General features: G+C 33.6%; 2 protein-coding genes across 5 annotated transcripts in view; both read right to left on the bottom strand.

Annotated features, from left to right (window-relative positions):
- The window catches only part of LOC125667650 (uncharacterized), a 161,218-nt gene that overhangs the window by 29,228 nt on the left and 109,433 nt on the right, over window positions 1-22,557 (bottom strand). The window contains exon 1 of one of the 4 annotated variants that reach the window (XM_056147884.1): window positions 15,513-15,839. The exons of 2 other annotated variants lie outside the window; for them this stretch is intronic. The gene's annotated coding sequence lies outside the window, so the exon portion shown is untranslated. Of the gene's footprint in view, window positions 1-6,433; window positions 6,571-15,512; window positions 15,840-22,557 lie in introns of those variants that run through there. One more of the 4 variants, XM_056147886.1, reaches the window with a different exon arrangement.
- LOC125682758 (uncharacterized) overlaps window positions 1-22,557 on the bottom strand; it is a 222,865-nt gene that overhangs the window by 137,741 nt on the left and 62,567 nt on the right. The window lies entirely within an intron of this gene.

The raw sequence follows: 22,557 nt of genomic DNA, 5'->3' as shown, positions 1-22,557 counted from the left end.
CACTAACAACGACGCATAGTAGGGACAGGGAACCAGGCAAACTAAACCGCGCGAAAGTATGGCGTCGTGGCCGATCAAATTTACATCGGGATCAAAACCAGACCAAGCATCAAAAAGAAAAGAAAAAGAAGAGTGTTAGGGATGGAATAAGAGTAGGTGAGAGAATGGATGATGAAGAGAGTGAGTGTGAATCAGAGTGTGAGCAAGATTTTGATGAGAATGAAAGAATGGTGAGAGAGGTTGTGAGAGAATTAGAAATTGAGTTTGAAAACTAGTGTAAGACATATTATAATAAACTTCTAAAACCTGCGATCTGTGTGTTAATTACTTCAGTTTTATAAATTATGTTAATTTTAACTCTTAATATTCGGACAGGCTTAAATCCGTTCGGACAGGCAAAGTTGATAAACATGTCTGTCTGAATGACAGGCTTCTGAAAAAAAAATCCACAGCTCTGGTAGATGTCTTAAAACATCACTTCCGACTGCGACTTATTTCAATATTAGAACTAAAAATAAAGATTGTGTCATCATGCAGATCAAAATTGCTCGCACTCTAGTCATTCTTTTTTTAATTAAGAATAAAATATCTTATGCTTTAAATCAAGTTTCTAGTTTATTTTTTCAACACGACCAGTCGGACTAGTAAATCGACATTTTACCCGACCGGGCCTATCATTTAGTAGACTCAGTCGGTCGGACGTGCCTTAGTGTCAAACCCTGTCAATAGGGTTCATCTTCTAAAGATGTACTGCTGTACCAAGTTTGATGTCTGTCAAGCAAAGGGTTCTCTAGACATTGAATGGTCAGTATATTCCTATGCCCAGTTTGACCCTCGACCTTTGACCATATGACCTCAAAATTAATAGGGGTCATCTACTTCTTGGGATGTACCAGTGTGCCAAGTTTGATGTCTTTCAAGCAAAGGGTTTTTGAGATATTGAGCGGACATTATATTCCTATGTCCAGAGTAAATTGACCCTTGACCTTTTGACCTGAGAAACAATAGGGGTCATCTTCCACTCATAACCAACCCACATATGAAATATCATTATCAGTAAGTGAATGGTTCTCAAGATATTGAGCGGACAACATGTGGTCTACAGACCGACCGACAGTTGCAAAACAATATATGCCCCCTCTTTTTCAAAGGGGGGCATAAAAATATAGCTCATTTAATGTTGACAACCAAAATTTGGCCTGTCTGAATGTAAGGATAAGAGCAATATTTTAGCTTTGATTCTGTGTTATGTAAACAAAGACTCGAGTCTTTTTATGTAAACAAACAAACCAGTGAGACATTAATTTTGTAATTCAAAGCATCGTCATCTTGCACAATTACAAATTACTTTTAAATGAAACATTTTACCTTAGAAAGCATACTTTAGATGTGATATATATAATAAACTTGGACCAGTATCCATTTATTTTGAAAACTCGTAAACAATAACACACTTCAATCTTTGTTTTCAAAACAAATAATAAACTCTCTATAATGAGCTTCTGTCATGATGAATAACTTTAATTTTTGGTGAAACCTTCTAAAACACATTAGACTATAGATTTTGCTTACTTGAAGTGAAATACAAAATTTGGAGGAAAATCGTGAATCAGTCCCTTTAATTTGGCCACCAAATTTTGGCGTACAATCCATTTAATTCTGCACAGTAACTCTACTTGACCTGAACGCACAGCCAATGTTGTTGTTGTTTTGATTGTTACGTATAGGTATTCCTATGCGCCATTTCAAAAACGTAAATTAAAGCTTTCTGATGAGAGAAACTAAAATTGTTTTCCTATTTCAAAAACATAATTGAATGATAAGAAATACAATTTCCTATTATACAGGTTGGGAACACTTCCCCCATAGGAAGATATTCTCGCTAAAATGCGATTATCTCTTTTTAGCGAGAGAGTAAACATTACCATAAACAGGTGTTTTTGGCGTCTTTATTGAAAATAATGGCAAATCCCGTGAAACGCTGAATAAGTGCGATATACATTCAACAGGATGCGAATTGTTTCTACGAAATTGACAACATAGGCAAGAAATTGCATATCAAAGTTGCTGCGTAGGAGGGAAGCAGTCTGAAATCCAATACACATCGTGCATGTTTTTGTTTTGATTAATATATATTTGCAGAAGAATCAAATTTTAGCACTTTCCTTCTTTTCACGTAAAACACGAAGAGATGTAATCCACGGGTGTTTTTCTTGGTTGTACGGGATATCTCGCTAGAGAGGGATAATCGCGTTTTAGCGAAAATATCTCGCTATACTAGGGGAAGTATTTCCAACCTGTTATAATCGATGATTGAAACACCACTACTACAAAACCTTATTATAGCAATCGCAGCGAGCCAACGTACTGCGAGCTCTAATGACTAGAGCGCTGTAAATAATCCGAGCTAAATCTAAACCTCTAGAATGGAAAAATTTTTGACGCAAATTCCAAAAGTCCCTTGTCAAAAATGGCCGAGATCTCGCAAAGTCACACCTTGGAATATGATTGTGAACTTACGTGGATTATCATCCTAATCTTGTGGCCTCCTAGCTCCAAAATTCAGTGTACCATTAGGCGAAATGTTTAATGAAGTGTAATGTTTATGAAAGGCAGGCCAAGATGATGTGGGACATCATGTCTACGTTTTGATGTACGTCATAATAAGACTGACAGTGGCGGATCTAAATACGTACTTTTTATTTCCATTTGTAAAAGTCATACTACCGGGACAATATTGAATATACATAAACATTAGGCATACGTAATATGGCATTGAATACAAATTGTGTATAATCGACTGCAAACCACAAATCTTATTAGAATCCTAAATGCTCAATAGGAATTTATTATTCTATGTGTGAGGAAGCACAGGTACTGAATTAGTGCTATCTAAAAATATTACAAAAAATCGATGGAATTCGGTCGGATTGAAAACATGTTTTAAAATTCATTTTTTAGTTTTGTTTTTTGTTGTTGTTTTTCTTTTGGGGGGGTGGGGGGGGGGGGGGGTGGGTGTTGCGACTGAAAATAATGAGTGCTTGAATCAATTTCCTTTTAACATGTCCAGTAATTAACTACTGATTAATTCTAGTTTTGTGAATTAATCTTAATTAATGTATCCTCACAACAACAGTGGAGAGGGGCTTAAATCAATGATGTTGCAATTTTATTCAATAATTATATGTGAATGCTGAAATATCTCATCATTGTGTTAAAACTAGGATTATGTACATTATAAAAATTGTTCCAATTTTCTCGTTTGGAACATGTCATTGCTACAAGGGGATTATCATATTTCATTTTTTTTTAATTAGATAGGTGCGCATGTTGGGAGGGGGGTGCATAGATATGTCATATAGTTGAATTTATCTATTTATTTTTAAATTATCACTATATTAAAATGAGTTTTATGTTCAAAGGCAGTGGTTGTTTAAACACAGTTTTACAAACGTGAAAGATTTGGGCATTTTTATCATATAATAAGTAATTTGAAAAGATTGAGAGCAAAAAAACCAAGAAAGTAGAGGCAGTCGACTGCTGAGAGCATACAGTTCAGAACAAGTCGTGCATCAAAGGTTAAGCAAGTCACAGTAATGGGAGCAGAAATAAAATGACCCCCCCTTTTTATGTCACCAGTCCAGTCGGACTGATGGGGTATAATTTCAACCAGTCCGCAGAAAATTTTATCAGTCCAACGGAGTTTTCCAGAAATCATTAAACATATTTCATTAATGTTATTAAAATGAAATTAAACTCAATATGTCTCAGATAATATTGTAACACTTAAATGTGGGATTTATATTTATGAATCAGATTCGTCTGATATCTACAGATCGAAGCATGCCAAATGTGTGTATAAAATTTCATAAGTATATTTTCCAAAATGATGCTTTAGAAAATTAACCAGTCCCATCAGACTGACTAGAACAAATGTAAGTCAGTCCGCCAGACTTTTAACCAGTCACAGACTGACGGGCATATGTTAATTTCGAGCCCTGCCCCCCGTTATAATGCCACCCCCGCATATCACCAAAAAAGTTCCCGTATTCCTCGCTATGTAAAACCCCGTTATAATATCATCCCCACGTATACCGCCATCCTATTTACAGGTACGATTTAGTCAATTACCGTTATAATTACCCCCGCTAATTATCGTCAATCAGTGAAATTCAGTGAGCAGGCTTAACCAATTATCCGCCGTTAGTCCTCCAGGTGTCAAAGTTTGGAGCAGATAATAAGTACAGTCAAAACTGCCATAGCGACCCACTGTATTAAGCGACTCACTGTCGTATGTGACCATAAAAAGTTCCCCCCAAGATGTTACTCTATATATTGTACCTGTATTAAACGACCACCTGTCTGACGCAACCAACGACCATGGTTTTCACAACCTTTTCGTGTATTTTAACGAAATTTTACCTCTATTTAACGACTGTACATTTTTCGATTACAACGTGATTACTACTTTCGATTTCGGTTGAGCCGACTATTCTGGGAATTATGTCCCCTAACACTTTCGTTTTCAAACGCACGACTATTCTGGGAATTATCGCCCCTAATACTTTCGTTTTAATACGCACAGTTTGTCGATGATCTTGATTAGTCGGCCATCTGAATAAATCATTATACCTAAGCTGTCAACATGTAGTGTCCTGTGTGGTTAATTAATAAAACCCGCATTGTTGTTTATTTAACAAAATCAAGGATCAGGGAATCAAGGCCGGTGTATTTGAAGGTGTGAATTTCGACAAACTTTAAGAAGTGCCGGGTAGGCTAGATCGGAAATGAAAATCTACCACTTGTTATAGTAAAAAATTTGCCCGATTGCGATATAAATCAGGTAAATATTGTGCTCAGGACTAAAATTTCCCGATTGCGATATAAATCAGGTAAATATTGTGCTCAGGACTAAAATTTTAAACGGAGTATTCACAGTTTTCCTTCATGAGATACTAAAGGTTTCCAGAATAATGACCGGAACTAGCGGCTCACTTCGACATGTCCCGAGTATTTGACATGTCCGAGTTCAAGAAAATTGCCTGCATTAGTTCTAAGCTTAAAATATTTGCTGTGCATATATACAATGGATATATTGTGATTTATTTAATGTTTCTCAAATTGAATAACATTTTTCCAGCACGTATTGTACAAAAGGAGACGCAACACTTCACCATTTGTTTTCTTACCACAAGTGCTGCATTTTTTAGTTACACTGTACAAGTAGGCTATACATGAATACCCTTTACAACAAAGTGTTTATAAGTTTTAGAAAATTTACATGCAGTTCATAAATAATTTTTAAATCTCATGTAAATGTGTAATATGAAATGCATGAAAAGTTTATCCTTAAATAGATTAAATGTAATTTTGATGAATAAAAAATTATGATACAACACATTGTATTCTAGATTTTAACTACAGTGTATTATTAATCTTATTTTACAACTATTAAAACCATACTTGATATTCTTAATGATAAATTCCAAATACATGTAGTCATTTACTCCATTGTATAAATTATTTGTGAAATTTTATCCATGAACTGCGGAAAATAGGCAACCTGTATTAAGAGACCACCTGTCATATGTGACCTTTTTTCCATTCTCCGTTGGACAGTCTCTTAATACAGGTTTGACTGTAACTGTTACGACGTAAACGATAATAATCTGAGTTCAAATATACAGTATTGTTTTTGAAATCTGAGTATGGCGGATACACCGAAATCTAATAGCACATAGATGTAGTAGATAAAATTTGTTTGATTTCTTAAGACAGCTATACACGCCCCTCCGATATAATGCCACCCCCGTTATAATGACAAAATTGCCGAGGTACAAATGTTGGCGTTATAACGGGGGATCACTCTATATAGCATTAAAATATTTCAATCACATTCACGGTATACACGTTTTTATGATTTTTAAAATAAAACCCTGGGAGAAAATTCATGTCATGAGTATTCGGCAAATAGATATTGTTTAAACTGAACCTGATCAAAGCATGAACATTACAAAATGTGTACATATTTGAAGCTGTGCTCGCTCAAACGGTAGCACCGTCAACATATAATTTGTAAATCTATTAAGATAATCGTACGTGACACGGGCCAGTGATCTGTGGACTACATTTATCCTGTAACTATTTTACAGACCTAACATACATGTATAGCCACGGCCACAGGAAGTTAATGTAAAAATATAGTACATGTGCATGCAAAGGAATTTTGATCTTGATAGGTTACGGTGATACACCTCTCGACGTTGTTACACCGCACGAGCGTCAAGTAGCAAAAAATTTACATGGAGCCACTCTTCACTATGTCAGCGAAAGTGACTACTGGTTCTTCTAAAGTGATATTCCGGTTCAGAGGAAATTCTGGACAACAGTACCTACTACAGTTTGTTAAAGAAGACCGTGACATGATTCTTACTTCAGAATTTGTGTGCACCTCCTTCTTTTCCTTTCATATACTCAGAATATAAAAATAAACCTGGTTGTACAAACTTCTTTTGCCTCTCGCGCGCTCTCACGATCTCGGCTGCTGGTTGGGTTAGTGTAAAACTAGTTCTTATAAAGTTCTTGCGCAATCGGTTGCGCAGGTGGGTCCTACTAAATAACTATAAAGAAAACTGGGGATTTAAAATTATTACAAGTGTGTAGACTGTTTGACTACATTGGTTATTGGTGAAAGTGGAAATATAACTCAAATTAACGAATTTCCATCCACCTGTAGCTCGTTTTATTCATTTTATTGGAGAGAAAAAATAGTCTCCATCTCCGCTCGTTAATTTCTGTCGTCTCGATCCCGATCAAATTAAAGAATTCAAAGCTCCCTGATAATTCATATAAGATCTACCAAAATTATTTGTCAAATTTGTTTATTTTAGACATGTTAACATTTATTTCCTGACAAATTGCAATGTTTGATAGATCACGGTAATATATATTTATCATTTACACCATCAGCAATGCTTGAATTAGTTATAAGGAGTCTACATATTTGTAATAATTAAAAATCGTTAGAGTTCTCAAAGGTTCCCTGTTTAGCAAGACCGTGCACGGGTCTTATTTCTTTAAATGTACCTATCTTAATTTCATTTTAACATCACATGTGTATTCTACGCCCCATCCTCTAAATTGTCAAATTTATATCAACTTGTAAATATGTACCGCTATATAACAAGGTTACATTTAACATATAAGAGTTTCGAGTTCTTTATTGGGGGGGGGGGGGGGGGGGGGGGGGGGGGGGGGGGTTGAGATCACGCTGTGTGTTAGTTATAGACTAGTCAATCTCTCAAAAGCCAAACCTCAAACGCTGATATTGGTACAAAGCTAACTACCACTTAAAATAACTGTAATCATTTAAGTAACATATTAAAACTATATACAAAATTATAATTTAAATGAAAATTTCATTTTGATTGAAATATCGGGTTTTCATTAAGAGGTACATTATCATGTAACAGGAAGGGGGAAAATGCAACATACTAGACCGGGGTCGAGCCCGAGTCCCCTGAATCTCTTGTCATGTGACCTACCAGTTTCCAACTGGGCTAACTGACCACCGGTCCTATTAAACAGAGAACACTGGACATTTGTAGCCTAATTATTACGGAGGTGTGAACTTTTTTACTGAATGAGTTATTGATAATAATGCATACATGAATTAAAATAACAAATCCCCATACATTTACAAACTGTTTTATTCACTTCATTGAAGTAAAATGATTTCCCCTTGCAGCTCTTTACTTTGTGTAATCTCGTATAATGAAGTAAAAGAGCTGACACACTGTTTAGTAACACACTTTTCCGCGCCAAAAATAAGAACTGCTCAAAATTACTGACCAGTGTTTCAATTCCTTGGCACGTCCGGTAATGCAATCCACGACACCCCCCCCCCCTCCCCGGATAACCAACCATGCCACTTACTATTCACGACTGAAAATTTCAAAGATTAATTCTAGGCTTGTGAATAACTCTCAGTGAATCCTTGCAAAAACGGGAGGGGGGGGGGGGGTCAAATATGTTGCAATTTATTTAATGATTGAATGCGAATGCTGAAATATTTCATCATTGTGTTATAACTAGGATTCTGTAAAATAGTATACACATTGTTAAAATTTCCTCATTTGAAACGTGGGATTGCTGCAAGGGGGTTATTATATGAATTTTATCTTTTTAATAACTAGTAGCTAGATAGGTGTGTATGTGGAGGGGGGGGGGGGGGGTAAAGACAAACATTTAAGAACCTCGCATCTATGCGCAGTAGTGTCAAGTTTAATTAGATGGGAAAATGTGCAATGATGAAGGTTTACCTCCAATGTTTCCTTCGATATCTGCATCGAGAAAAGAATTATAAGTTTTATTTCTTAATTCCAGAAAAAAGTAGAAAAGATGTTCCGCGTGTGTAGTGCAGATGAATTTTCGGACGAATATATTTTATATTATGAAATCAAATGAATTTTTTATTCAATCAGCATCGTTGTTGAGTCATCACTTTAGAAGTTATTAAATTATAAAATTTTGCTTCATATCAAATTTTGTATATCGATTTCATACAAAGAATTATAGCATTTCACTCCAAATCAAATTCTGTATAATGGTTTCATACATGTACTATATATATTTCTGAATTCAACCAGTCAAGTACTTTTGTAAATACTGTTTCTAGTACAGATCTGAAAGAGCTACTTGTACAGAATTAATGGCGTTGAATAATTACCTTCTGAGAGGAACCTCGTTCCACAAACAGGTGATAGAATTACATTATTGTGTTATTTACCACAATACCATGACGTCATACAGTTTTACAAACATACTTATATTTATTATTTGAATAGTCTATACAGGTGTACATTTCATACTCAGTGATATCCATTATGACTAGATATTTTAAAGTTATTAATGCAAAGGGAAATAACTCATATTTCTCAGACTATCTAGATATTTCATTACAAGAGTTGTCCTTCTTCACTAAAGATTTTAAACTGAGATTTCGCACAATCGTGTTTACTTTGAGATGTATCACGGAAGAGACATTATATGTCGAAATGCGCATCTGGTGCAACAAAATTGGTACCGTACAAGTTTTACATTATGACCGGTGGGTCGAGGCCTCTACTGGTAGATTGTTAGTCCCCGAGGGTCTTTACAGCCCAGTAGATACGTACTTCTACATTTACAGCCCAGTAGATACGTACTTCTACATTTACAGCCCAGTAGATACGTACTTCTACATTTACAGCCCAGTAGATAAGTACTTCTACATTTACAGCCCAGTAGATAAGTACTTCTACATTTACAGCCCAATAGATACGTACTTCTACATTTACAGCCCAGTAGATACGTACTTCTACATTTACAGCTCAGTAGATACGTACATCTACATTTACAGCCCAGTAGATACGTACTTCTACATTTACAGCCCAGTAGATACGTACTTCTACATTTACAGCCCAGTAGATACGTACTTCGCTACTAGCTTGAAAATACGGATGTATACTTAATTGCTGGAATAAAATTTTGCATTCTGTACATCCCCTCAGGACAAAGAGTTTATTGTGATGCCATACTTTAAGATATTTTCATTGCTGTATAATGCACAAAATAAATAGAAACAAGTTTATGCAAAAGGATAACGATTTTAACATGTGTTTATATACAGATTTTTTATTTCTCTGCACTCGGCTCCCCTGAATAGATAAATGATATTGATTTATTACATAGAGATGCTGGGTACCTCTAATTAAAAAAAAATGGTATATTGATTTATTACATAGAAATATTGGTTACCCGTCATAAATAAATGGTATTGATTTATTACATAGAAATATTGGTTACCCGTCATAAATAAATGGTATTGATTTATTACATAGAGATGTTGGGTACCCGTCAAAAATAAATGGTATTGATTTATTACATAGAGATATTAATTACCCGTCATAGATAAATGGTATTGATTTATTACATAGAGATGTTGGGTACCCGTCAAAAATAAATGGTATTGATTTATTACATAGAGATATTAATTACCCGTCATAGATAAATGGTATTGATTTATTACATAGAGATGTTGGGTACCCGTCATAGATAAATGATATTGATTTATTACATAGAGATATTAATTACCCGTCATAGATAAATAGTATTGATTGATTACATGGAGATGTTGGGTACCCGTCATGAATAAATGATATTGATTTATTACATAGAGATATTAATTACCCGTCATAGATAAATGGTATTGATTTATTACATAGAGATGTTGGGTACCCGTCATAAATAAATGGTATTGATTTATTACATAGAGATATTAATTACCCGTCATAGATAAATAGTATTGATTTATTACATAGAGATGTTGGGTACCCGTCAAAAATAAATGGTATTGATTTATTACATAGAGATATTAATTACCCGTCATAGATAAATGGTATTGATTTATTACATAGAGATGTTGGGTACCCGTCATAGATAAATGATATTGATTTATTACATAGAGATATTAATTACCCGTCATAGATAAATGGTATTGATTGATTACATGGAGATGTTGGGTACCCGTCATGAATAAATGGTATTGATTTATTACATAGAGATGTTGGGTACCTGTAAAGTACGAAACGAAATCAAAACGAAATCTACCGAAACGAAGCGCAACCCACCGAAACGAAACCTAACGACACGAAACAGATTCTTTCAAACATGATAATTAGAATTGGTAGCCCAGGTCCCTCCCATACATATGTATACACATACACAACACATACGTACACACATATAATTCTTTGAAAGATTTCAAACATTTATGGAGAGTATACCTCAAACATCTCTTGTTCCGCCTTTGGGCAGAAATACATCTTTATATGTTTTAGTATTTTTGCTCTAAAGTATATGCATACATGGGGTGTTGTTAAAGCGCGGAACGAGAAATGGGGACAGGATTTTGATAATTAGAATAATTATAATGTAGCAAAGTCAACACCAAAAATCAGACAAATATGTTTTATTTTGATTAAAATCAAGTTTTTGTAACTTTTTCATAAGCGAGTAAACAATTTTCTTTTAAACTTCTCTGCCATAAATTGAGTATGCTAAGTTGAATATTTGTGAAAAAAAGTTTCCAAAGCTCTTTACAAGAATCTTATTTTAACATTGACAGATGTTTGGTGTTAGCGAGCAGAGGGTAGACAATGGGAAGAGCACACAGGGTTTAATACCTAGCCCCACCCTCATGGCAAAACATCTTTAACGCACATGTATTTACACATAAAACAGGTATACTTACATTCTTCACGAATATAATTTATATGTGATGATTGTCACAGGGACTGAGATACTAGTGCTCTATCAGATTAGTTAAACAGCTCGGTTATACAATCTTTTCATGATAGATTATGTTGTGCAGGTCTAAGGATTGAAACAAAGAAAATATTTGTGAATACGGAGCGCTGTATGAATGTTGTACATGTCTATAAAAAATGATCAATTCTATCTGTGACTACAAAGCGTCGTATCAATGTTGTACAGGTCTAGGAATTTATAAATTATATCTGTGAATACAAAGCGTTGTATCAATGTTGTACAGGTCTAGGAATTTATAAATTATATCTGTGAATACAAAGCGTTGTATCGATGTTGTACAGGTCTAGGAATTTATAAATTATATCTGTGAATACAAAGCGTTGTATCAATGTTGTACAGGTCTAGGAATTTATAAATTATATCTGTGAATACAAAGCGTTGTATCAATGTTGTACAGGTGTAGGAATTTATAAATTATATCTGTGACTACAAAGCGTTCTATCAATGTTGTAAAGGTCTAGGAATTTATAAATTCTATCTGTGAATACAAAGCGTTGTATCAATGTTGTACAGGTCTAGGAATTTATAAATTATATCTGTGACTACAAAGCGTTCTATCAATGTTGTAAAGGTCTAGGAATTTATAAATTCTATCTGTGAATACAAAGCGTTGTATCAATGTTGTACAGGTGTAGGAATTTATAAATTATATCTGTGAATACAAAGCGTTGTATCAATGTTGTAAAGGTCTAGGAATTTATAAATTATATCTGTGACTACAAAGCGTTCTATCAATGTTGTAAAGGTCTAGGAATTTATAAATTCTATCTGTGAATACAAAGCGTTGTATCAATGTTGTACAGGTGTAGGAATTTATAAATTATATCTGTGAATACAAAGCGTTGTATCAATGTTGTACAGGTCTAGGAATTTATAAATTATATCTGTAAATACAAAGCGTTGTATCAATGTTGTAAAGGTCTAGGAATTTATAAATTATATCTGTGAATGCAGAGCATTGTTTCAATGTTGTAAAGGTCTAGGAATTTATAAATTATATCTGTGAATACAAAACGTTGTATCAATGTTGTACAGGTCTACGAATTTATAAATTATACCTATGAATACAAGACGTTGTATCAATGTTGTACAGGTGTGGGAATTTATAAATTCTATCTGTGACTACAAAGCGTTGTATCAATGTTGTATAGGTCTAGGAATTTTTAAATTATATATGTAAATACAAAGCGTTGTATCGATGTTGTACAGGTGTAGGAATTTATAAATTATACCTATGAATACAAAACGTTGTATCAATGTTGTACAGGTCTAGGAATTTATAAATTATACCCATGAATACAAAACGTTGTATCAATGTTGTACAGGTCTAGGAATTTATAAATTATACCTATGAATACAAAACGTTGTATAAATGTTGTGCAGGTCTATAAGGATTGCTAAATTCTATCTGTGAATCCAAAGCGTTGTATGAATGTTGTGCAGGTCTATAGGGATTGCTAAATTCTATCTGTGAATACAAAGCGTTGTGTGAATGTTGTGCAGGTCTATAAGGATTGCTAAATTCTATCTGTGAATCCAAAGCGTTGTATGAATGTTGTACAGGTCTATAGGGATTGCTAAATTCTATCAAATATATTTTTTGAAAATCTTCTCTGGACCAATTTCAATAAAACGTGTTACACAACATGTGACGGATATGACCGAGATGCCTAGATGCTTCGGTTGTTCAGGTTGTTAAATCATCGTATTGACCTCAGTCAATAATCATACAACTGTATTAGTGGAGTGATGAAGTTTGAACAAAAACTTACCTTAATTAGTGACACACTGTGCTCCAGTTCCTTAGTATTTCAATGTCATTGTATTAGAATATGGCTTATTCCGATCGCATCAAATATTGATTGCCCTTTAGAATGATTTAAATTAAACAACACTTTTTTCCTGCATATGCAGTTATATCTAGTCAATAAACAGTCACAACTCAGTCTGATGAGGTTCACCCTTGTCTCAAATGAACCGATCGTTTGGAGAGGTTCTTAAACAACGATTGATATCCTGAGAAAAGACGACATTTAATATCTCATAATGACAAGGATCAAGTCAAACAGCGGTCTATGTAATCAATATAGAGTGACAAATCAGTTTTTCAAAGTTCGTCATCACTCCTATTAAATTAAACCTATTGTGTAGTGACGTTTTGAAATAAAGTTTAAATACCATGATATGATCAGAAGAAAGAATCGATGCATACCTTATAATGGAGATATTTAAGTTAGCAGTAAAGATTCTCCACAGGCGAGCTAAGATGACACTTTAAATGATCTTATCTTTCTGGGCTGTCGTGTGATTCCTATTGTGTTATGTTTATGCTATGTATTTGGGAACCACCCGTGAAGTACACACACAGAGAATAATACCCCTACAGTGGAAAATGAATGCCTAACACTAAAATATATTTCGTCTGAAATGTACACAACATACCATAGTTTATAATATAAGATAGGTGTTTAATTCATTTTTTTTTTTTTTTTCATTTTCACTTTATTTGAATGTTTAAAAACCTCTTTCACTCTTCAATATGTGTTCTCTCATTCCAAAGGTTTTATACAAATTCAACTATAATATATGTTCCGATAATTTTTATTAGAATTCTTAGATCTGTAGAAAAGTCGTGCGGACGAAATATTCTACAATAGAATTACCGTTGTAGTCATTTACTTTGTTGAGACGCGTCAGAGATTTGTATTGTATTGGAGTAATTATCGTGCGACTTTTTTCTCCCCTAGGAAAGCGATGGATTTGGTCAGTTTAGTTGTACATCATATGTATTCCCTTTTGCATGTTCCATATTCCAACGTTCTCGCTCATCTTTACAATTGTTATGGTCAAGGTCAAAGATTTTGTGGACAGTCAGACGGACAAATCGAAAACTATGTATTACCAAAATGGAACCTAATTCCCAATCACTGGATATAGAAACATAGCTAAATAAAGGCATGGACAGTGAATAAAATTACGATTTTGTTTTTGGCATTATTTTATATACAAATGTTGAACGCGAACAATATTAACGCATGGTCTAAGAACACGGAAGTTAACAAAAGTGGAATGACGCATAAAGCTGCACGTGAAGACGGGTACTGACAAGTAACTTTCTCACAATGTTAAAAATACACATCCTGCACTGAAAATAAAAAAGGAGGATAACACATGAAGAATAATGGACATTTTGAAATATTGTCAACTGTAAATGAATTCAGGTGTCAATGTCCTCGAAACAAGAAAACGGAAGAAAGAAAATATCACTCAATATTACAATACTACGGCGAATAGTTTCATGATGCTACATGCAAGCTTCAAAATATCACACCGGTAAATGTTCAATCAAAATAAACTCAATTAATCGTATATCCATACATGTTAACGCTTTTTATGCGCGATTTTTCTCATTTCCCCTTATCTATTATTTTTCAATTGTTGTACCTCTGATAAGGTAATATGTTGCAATTTTTAGAAATAATAAATCGTTTACAAACGAGCTGTTTGATGTTGAATTTATCTGAATATTGAAGCAATTGATATGGGTCGGAACACCGTTCTATATTTGCATATCATACGTAATCGGAATGACTATTTTATGTTTTAATACCATATGCATTTGGGGCGCCAAGTTATACTTTAATATTGTACGCAATCGGAACACCATTTTATATTTCCTTATTATAAGCAATCGAAATGCAGTTTTATAGTTGCAACGTAAATGGTTGAGTTGTCTATATCGTTTAGGTATGTAAAACTTACCAATTTTGATGCACCAGATGCGCATTTCGACAAATAATGTCTCTTCAATGATGCTCAACCGAATTGTTTGACATCCAAAATAACAATGAAGTTTTAGAGCTATTATAGGACAAAACAGTGTGCCCAAAAAGTGGAGTCAAATTCCTCGAAGGATAAGAGCTATGCGTGAGGGAGATAATCCTTAATTTTGAAATGAATTTGTAAATTTTATAACAGCAATTAAATATACATCCGTATTTTCAAGCTAGTAACAAAGTACTTAGCTACTGGGCTGTAGAGGTATCCAATACATTGTGTAAGTATCTAACACATTATATTGACCTCAACGTGTTAGTAATCGTATGATACATATGAAGGATGAAGTTTGAACAATAACTTACCTTAATTAGTGACACACCTTGCTCCAGTTCCTTAACGTTTCACTGTCGTTGTATGAAAATTACCTTTCTTATTCCGATATCATCAAATAATGATTACCCTTTAAAATAATTTAAATGAAACAACACTTTTTCTCCTGCTTACTCATATTTAGATCTCGTCAATAAACAGTCACAAATCTGTCTTCTGAGATTCACATTTCTTTCAAATGAGTATATCGTTTTCAGAGGTTTCTAAATAATGATTAACATCTTCTGAAAAGACTTTATTTAATATCTTACAATTAAAGGATCAATTAAACAACCGGTCTATGTAATCAATATAGAGTGAAAAATCAGGTTCTTTAAAGCTTCACATTACTTCTACCAAATTAAAGCTTATGGGTATTGGAGTTTTGAAATAACGTTTAAATACCATGATATGATCAGAAGAAAGAACCGATGCATGCCTTACATTGAATATGTTGACAGTAATGATTCTCCCCAGGCGCGCTAAGACGGTATGTGGAGTGATGCTATCTTTATGGGCTGTAGTATGATTGTTATTGTGCTTGATTTAGTCTATCTGTTTAGGAACCGTCCGTGAATTACATATGCAAAAAATAAAACCCATACAAAGCAAAATGAGTATCTTCCACTAAAACAGATTTCGTTTGAAATATACACAACAGAAGATAGATTGTGATATAACATAGCGTGCTCATTTATTTATTTATTTTTACTTTACTTGAATACTTAAAAAAACGCTTTCACTCCTTAATATATTTTGTCTCATTTAAGATGTTATATGACAATTCAAATATGATATTTATTCCAATAATTTTCATCAGGACGAAATGCTCCATATTAAAATTGCCGTTGCAGTATTTTATATGTTAAGAGTCGTCAGAGTATGTATTGTATTAGAGCAATTATCGTGCGACTTTCTTTTTAAGTTTTGAAATAAAGTGTTAACACCATGATACCATCTGAGAAAGAATTGATGTTCGTTGTACAATGGATATGTTTAAATTAACACTTATTGATTCTCCTCAGACGCGCTAAGATAGTGTTTTGAATGATGCTATCTGTCTGGGCTGTATTGTTATTCCTATTGTGATTGTTTTTGTGCTATGTTTAGCCTATGCATTTGGGAATTGTCCATGAAGTACACATACAAGGAATAACGCCCCCACAATACAAATTAAAGATCTTGCACTGAAATAAATTTCATTTGAAATAAACACAACAGTACATAGGCTACGATATAAGGTAGCGTGTTCCGTTCATTATTTTCATTTTCACTTCATTAGAATGTTTAAAAAGCTCCTTCACTCTTCAATCTATTTTATCTCATTTTAAAGACCCTATGAGAATTCAAAGAAAAAAATCAATAACATTCCAATACTTTTCACTGTGGTTTTTAGTTGTATAGAAAGGTTGTGAATCGTGTGTCCTCTTTTTCGCTGGTTCCGTCTTACAACATTCTCCTTCATCTATTGTAGTGTTATGGTCAAGGTTAGAGATTTAGCAAAGACACAGACAGCCAAATAAAACATTACATGTCCACGAAATGGACCCTAATCCCTGATCACTGGACATAGAGCCAAATAAACACATAAACAGTGGATAAAATATATATGTTCACGAAATGAACCCTAATCACTGATCACTGGACATAAAGCCAAATAAAAACATGAACTGTAAATAAAGAAATATACATGACGCTGTTAAAAATATGCACCCTACACTAAAAATAAAAAAGAGAGGATTAATATGAAGAGAGGTGGACATTTCAACAGATTATCAACAGTAAATGAATTCAAGTGTCAAAGTTCTCAAAACAAGGACACAAAAGAAAACAAAAGGAAGGAAACTTAACTACTACGGAAAATACTGTCGTCATCAATACATGCAAGTTTCAACTATTAACCAGGTAAATGTCCTATCAAGATAAACTCAATCAATCGTATATCCATAAATTTGAAAGTTTTGTATGCGCTGTTTTCTCCTTTCTCCTTATTTTCTTTCTAATTGTTGTACATCTGATTAGGTAATATTCTGATTTTTTTTTTTTTTTTTTTTTTTTTTTTTTTTTACAAACGAAATGTTTACAAAGCTGGGGTAACTTCATAAGGTGCATCTCAGGCTGTTTACACACATGATAGACACTTCTATTTCAGGGTAGTCTTGTTTGATAGTTAAAAATAGAAATTGTCATTTAGAGCTCTGTTTTTTTTCAGGGGTCGGCAGACGAGACAAGTAACGTCTAAAGCATTTCCAAGTGCGTTATTTGATATCAATTTAAAAAAAAACGAGTTTTAATGATTCTTATCTATAGTAATATAAAGAGAATGAATATCGGTGCGATACCACCCTTTTATTACTCTTTAAATTTTTAAAGAAATTCTAGACTTTATTAATGACTTCGTCGTTTCTCCTATGTCAACGGTGAATATATCTGAAAATTAGAAGCAATCGATATGGGTCGGAACACCGTTTTATACCTGCGTGTTATACGCAATCGGAATTATTTTTTATGCTTAAATATCATATGATATTCCGACGCCTAATTATGCTTGTATATTATAAGCAGTCGAAACACCGTATCATACTTGACTATTATAAGCTATCGAAACACCATTTCATAATTCATTGTTATAAGCAATCGAACGCGGTTTTATATTTACACAGTAAATGGGTGAATTGTCTCTATTGTTTAAGTATCTAACACATTGTATTGACCTCAACGTGTTAGTAATTGTATGATAAAATATAGAAATTCATTTCAAAATTAAGGATTATCTCCCTCATACATGGCTCTTATCCTTGGACGAGTTTGGCTCCACTTTTTGGCACGCTGTTTTTGGCTATATTTAGCTCTAAAACTTCATAGTTATTTCGGATTTCAAACATTTCGGTCGAGCATCACTGAAGAGACATTATTTGTCGAAATGCGCATCTGGTGCATCAAAATTGGTACCGTATAAGTTTTACATTATACATATGAATGGTGAAGTTTGAACAATAACTTACCTTAATTAGTGACACACCTTGCTCCAGTTCTTTAACGTTTCGCTGTCGTTGTATGAAAACTACATTTCTTATTCTGATATCATCAAATAATGATTACCCTTTAAAATAATTTAAATGAAGCAACACTTTTTCTTCTGTTTATATCTATTCAATAAACAGTCACAAATCACACTTTTGAGATTCACAATTATTTCACTGAACCTATCGTTTTCAGATGTTTCTCAATAATGATTTAAATCTTCAGAAAAGAAGTCAATGAATATCTCACAATGAAAAGGATCAAGTCAAAAACTGGTCCATGTAATTAATATAGAGTGACAAATCAGGTTTCTTTTAAAGTTCCTCAATACTTCTACCAAATTAAAGCTATTGTGTATTGAAGTTTTTAAATAAAGTTTAAATACCATGATATGATCAGAAGAAAGAATTGATGCCTCTGTTGCAATGGAGATGTTTAAATTAACAGTAATTGTTCTCCCCAGGCGCGCTAAGATGGTATGTGGAATGCTGCTATCTTTCTGGGCTGCAGTGTGATTGTTATTGTGCAATGTTTAATCTATGTATAAAATGGTATGTATTTGGGAATTGTTCGTGAAGTACACATACAGAGAATAATGTCCCTACAATGCAAAATGAATGTCTTATACTAAAATATATTTCAGTTGAAACAGAACACAATTGGAATATACCAAAAATATAAGATAACGTGTTCGATCCAGTTTTATTTTTCATTTTTTTGTTTAAATTTGAATGATTTAAAAGCCTCCCTCATCCTTCAATAAGTTTTTTCCCATTTTAGATGTACTATAAAAATTCAAATGCCGTAAAATGGCTGAAATATTGCCTAAAAGGAGTAAAACTATAATAAATCAATCAACAATTTTCATTGGAATTTTTAGTTCTATAGAAAAGTCATCAGGATCAAATACTCCATAGTAAAATTGCCGTTGTTGTACTTTACTTAGCTAAGATTCGTCACAGATTTGTATTGTACTGAGGCAATTATCGTGCGATTTACACCCTAGTATAGCGATGAAAATTTGGTAGAACTAAACACTTACCCATTTCTCTACAAGGATCTGGTTGCAATATTTTACTTTGTTACGAGTCGTGCGAGATTTGTATTGTATCAGAGCAATTACCGTGCGATATTTTCGTCCGTAGAATCATGGTGACATTTTGTGAGAATTAGACACCCACCCCTTTCTCTACAAGGATTTGGTGAGTTTGATTGTGCACCTTATATATTCTCTTTTGTAGGTACAGACATTCAACACTCTCACTTCTCTATGTAATTCTTTTGGTCAAGGTTAAAGACTTTGCGGACAGACGGAGAAATAAAAACGATATATCCACGAAATGGACAGGTAGAGCCAAATAAAGAAAGCGAATAAAATCATGTTTTTGTTTTCACATAACCGTGTGCAAATGTTGAATACAAACAAGTTCTTGAGAGACATTTATTCGAACGCATTGTGTAAGAACAGAGAAGTTAACAAAAGTGGCATGTCGGAGACCGATGTAAGTGGAGACGGGTAAAGAAATGTAGCTTCCTCACGCTGTTAAAATACGCATCCTAAACTAAAAATAAAACAAGAGGATAAGATATGAAGAAATAAGGACGTTTTAAAACATCATCAATGCATGTTTAGCATTGTGTTCAAGAACAAAAACTATAACTGTTAATCTTAATAATAATGGTTTGTATTGATGATTTTATAGATGTAAGGTTTTTTTGTCATACTGTCTTTTATTTTCATTTTATTGTTTTATCTTATTGTTGCATTCCTCACCGTTACCCTTGTGTAGAGTAATCCGTTTGATATAAGACTATATGAATTATATTTATTATTATCAAATGAATTCAGGTGTCAAAGTCCTTAAAACAAGAAACAAAAGAAAGGAAAATTCACATATAGAAAACATTATCGTTACATGCGAGCTTCGAAATATCAATCCGGTAAATGTCGAATCAAAACTTAACCAGTCATATAGCATTGTATTCAATAGAAGTTTAGGTGCTGTATTTCTCATGTTCCCTATTTTGTTTCTCTTATAATGTCTGTACCCCTGATTAGGATGTGTTCTGCCATTTGTAGAAATGATCAATTGCAATCTACGATACCCTGAAGATTTTAAGGACTTTGACACGTACGATACATACGTTTACATTATCCTCTGAAAAAAAATGATATTGGATTTGTAAAATCAACCTCAAATTCCAGTGAAAGTGCCGTACTGTTCATAATAGTATCTGATATGGAGCAAATAACCGCCTCGGGAAATACTAGCGGATATGCAACCAACCAACCAATCAAATGAGACATTAAACAATATACAACCAACCAATCAAACGGAACGTTAAACACTATCCAACCAACCAATCAAACGGGCCACTAAATATTCAACCAACCAATCAAATGGGACATTAAACAATACCCAACCAACAAATCAAATGGTATGTTAAACACTAAGCAACCAATCAATCAAATGGGGCGCTAAAGAATATCTAACCATCCAATCAAACAGGACGGTAACACATTTCCAACCGATCAATCAAACGAGACATTAAACTATAAACATCCAATCAATCGGGATGTTAAACAATATCTAACCAATTAATCAAATAAGACATTAAACAATATCCAACTAACAAATCAAACAATATCCAACCAACCAATCAAACAGGACATTAAACAATATTCATTTAACGAAACAAATGGAATATCCAACCAACCAATCAAACAATATCCAACCAACCAACCAATCAAATGGAACATTAAACAATATCCAATCAACCAATCAAATGGGACGTTAAAAATATCCAACTAACCAATAAAACAGGACATTAAACAATATCCGTCCATCCAATCAAACGGGCCACTAAATATTCAACCAACCAATCAAATGGGACATTAAACAATATTCAATCAACCAATCAATCAAATGGTACGTTAAACAATAACCAACCAATCAATCAAATGGGGCGCTAAAGAAATATTTTCCAACCGATCAATCAAATCAGATATTAAACTATATCCATCCAATGAATCGGGATGTTAAACAATATCTAACCAATTAATCAAACATGGGACATTAAACAATATCCAACGAACCAATCAAATGGGACGTTTAACAATATCCAACCAACCAACCAAACTGGACATTAAACAATATCTAACTAATTAATCAAATGAGACGTTAAACAATATCCAACCAAACAATCAAACGAGATGCTAAACAATATCCAACCAAAAAATTAAACAGAACGATAACCAATATCCAACTAACCAATCATACGGAATGTTAAACAATATCCAACCAATGAAACGGGATGTTAAACAGGTGTGGCACGATAAAAATTCCTCCCTGTCCTAACATATAAGTATGCTTAACATTGTAAACACAAAATACTAACATGCTCAATGGCAGTACGCGTCGACCATAGTGTTGTGCCCATTCCGAAAATATTTGTTCCGTTTATGTCCGGTTATGTTTATACATGTATTTTGTCATCAGCCATTTTTTCACGTTTTCGTTTCATCGTTCATACTCATCATTTTTACATGGCCAATTTTTGTGTATCATGATATTTGATTCGTATCTCATTGTTTTCATTTCTTTCCTTCTTGATTTTGTAGTAGTTACTGCCACTACTATTGATATGTTCTTTTTACTTTGCGTTGTGTTTTTTTTTAATGATGATAAGTGTTATATAAAGTATTCAACCCTTTAGATTTTTCCAGGTAAGTTTGAGTCCGCCTAGAGTGAGGCTAGCAATAAAATAATAAATAAAGTTTTAATCCTTTAATAAAATTCGACAATTGTATGATAAATACCAAAATAATAATCCCGGGGAATGAATGTGGCTTGAGAGAAAAATATAACTAAATAGGAAAAATGAAGAAACAATAATAAAAAATACAGGGTGAGGCAACTCCTGATATTTACCTTGTTACAACGTTTGGCTCAGAAGAAGCCCCGAGCACGGTTGTGCTCGGGTTTAAATACTATTCTTAACAAAAGAATGAAA

The sequence above is a fragment of the Ostrea edulis genome, chromosome 8 (genome assembly GCF_947568905.1).
Source record: "Ostrea edulis chromosome 8, xbOstEdul1.1, whole genome shotgun sequence".
Classification (NCBI taxonomy): domain Eukaryota; kingdom Metazoa; phylum Mollusca; class Bivalvia; order Ostreida; family Ostreidae; genus Ostrea; species Ostrea edulis.
This window is presented reverse-complemented; position numbering and strand designations above follow the sequence as displayed.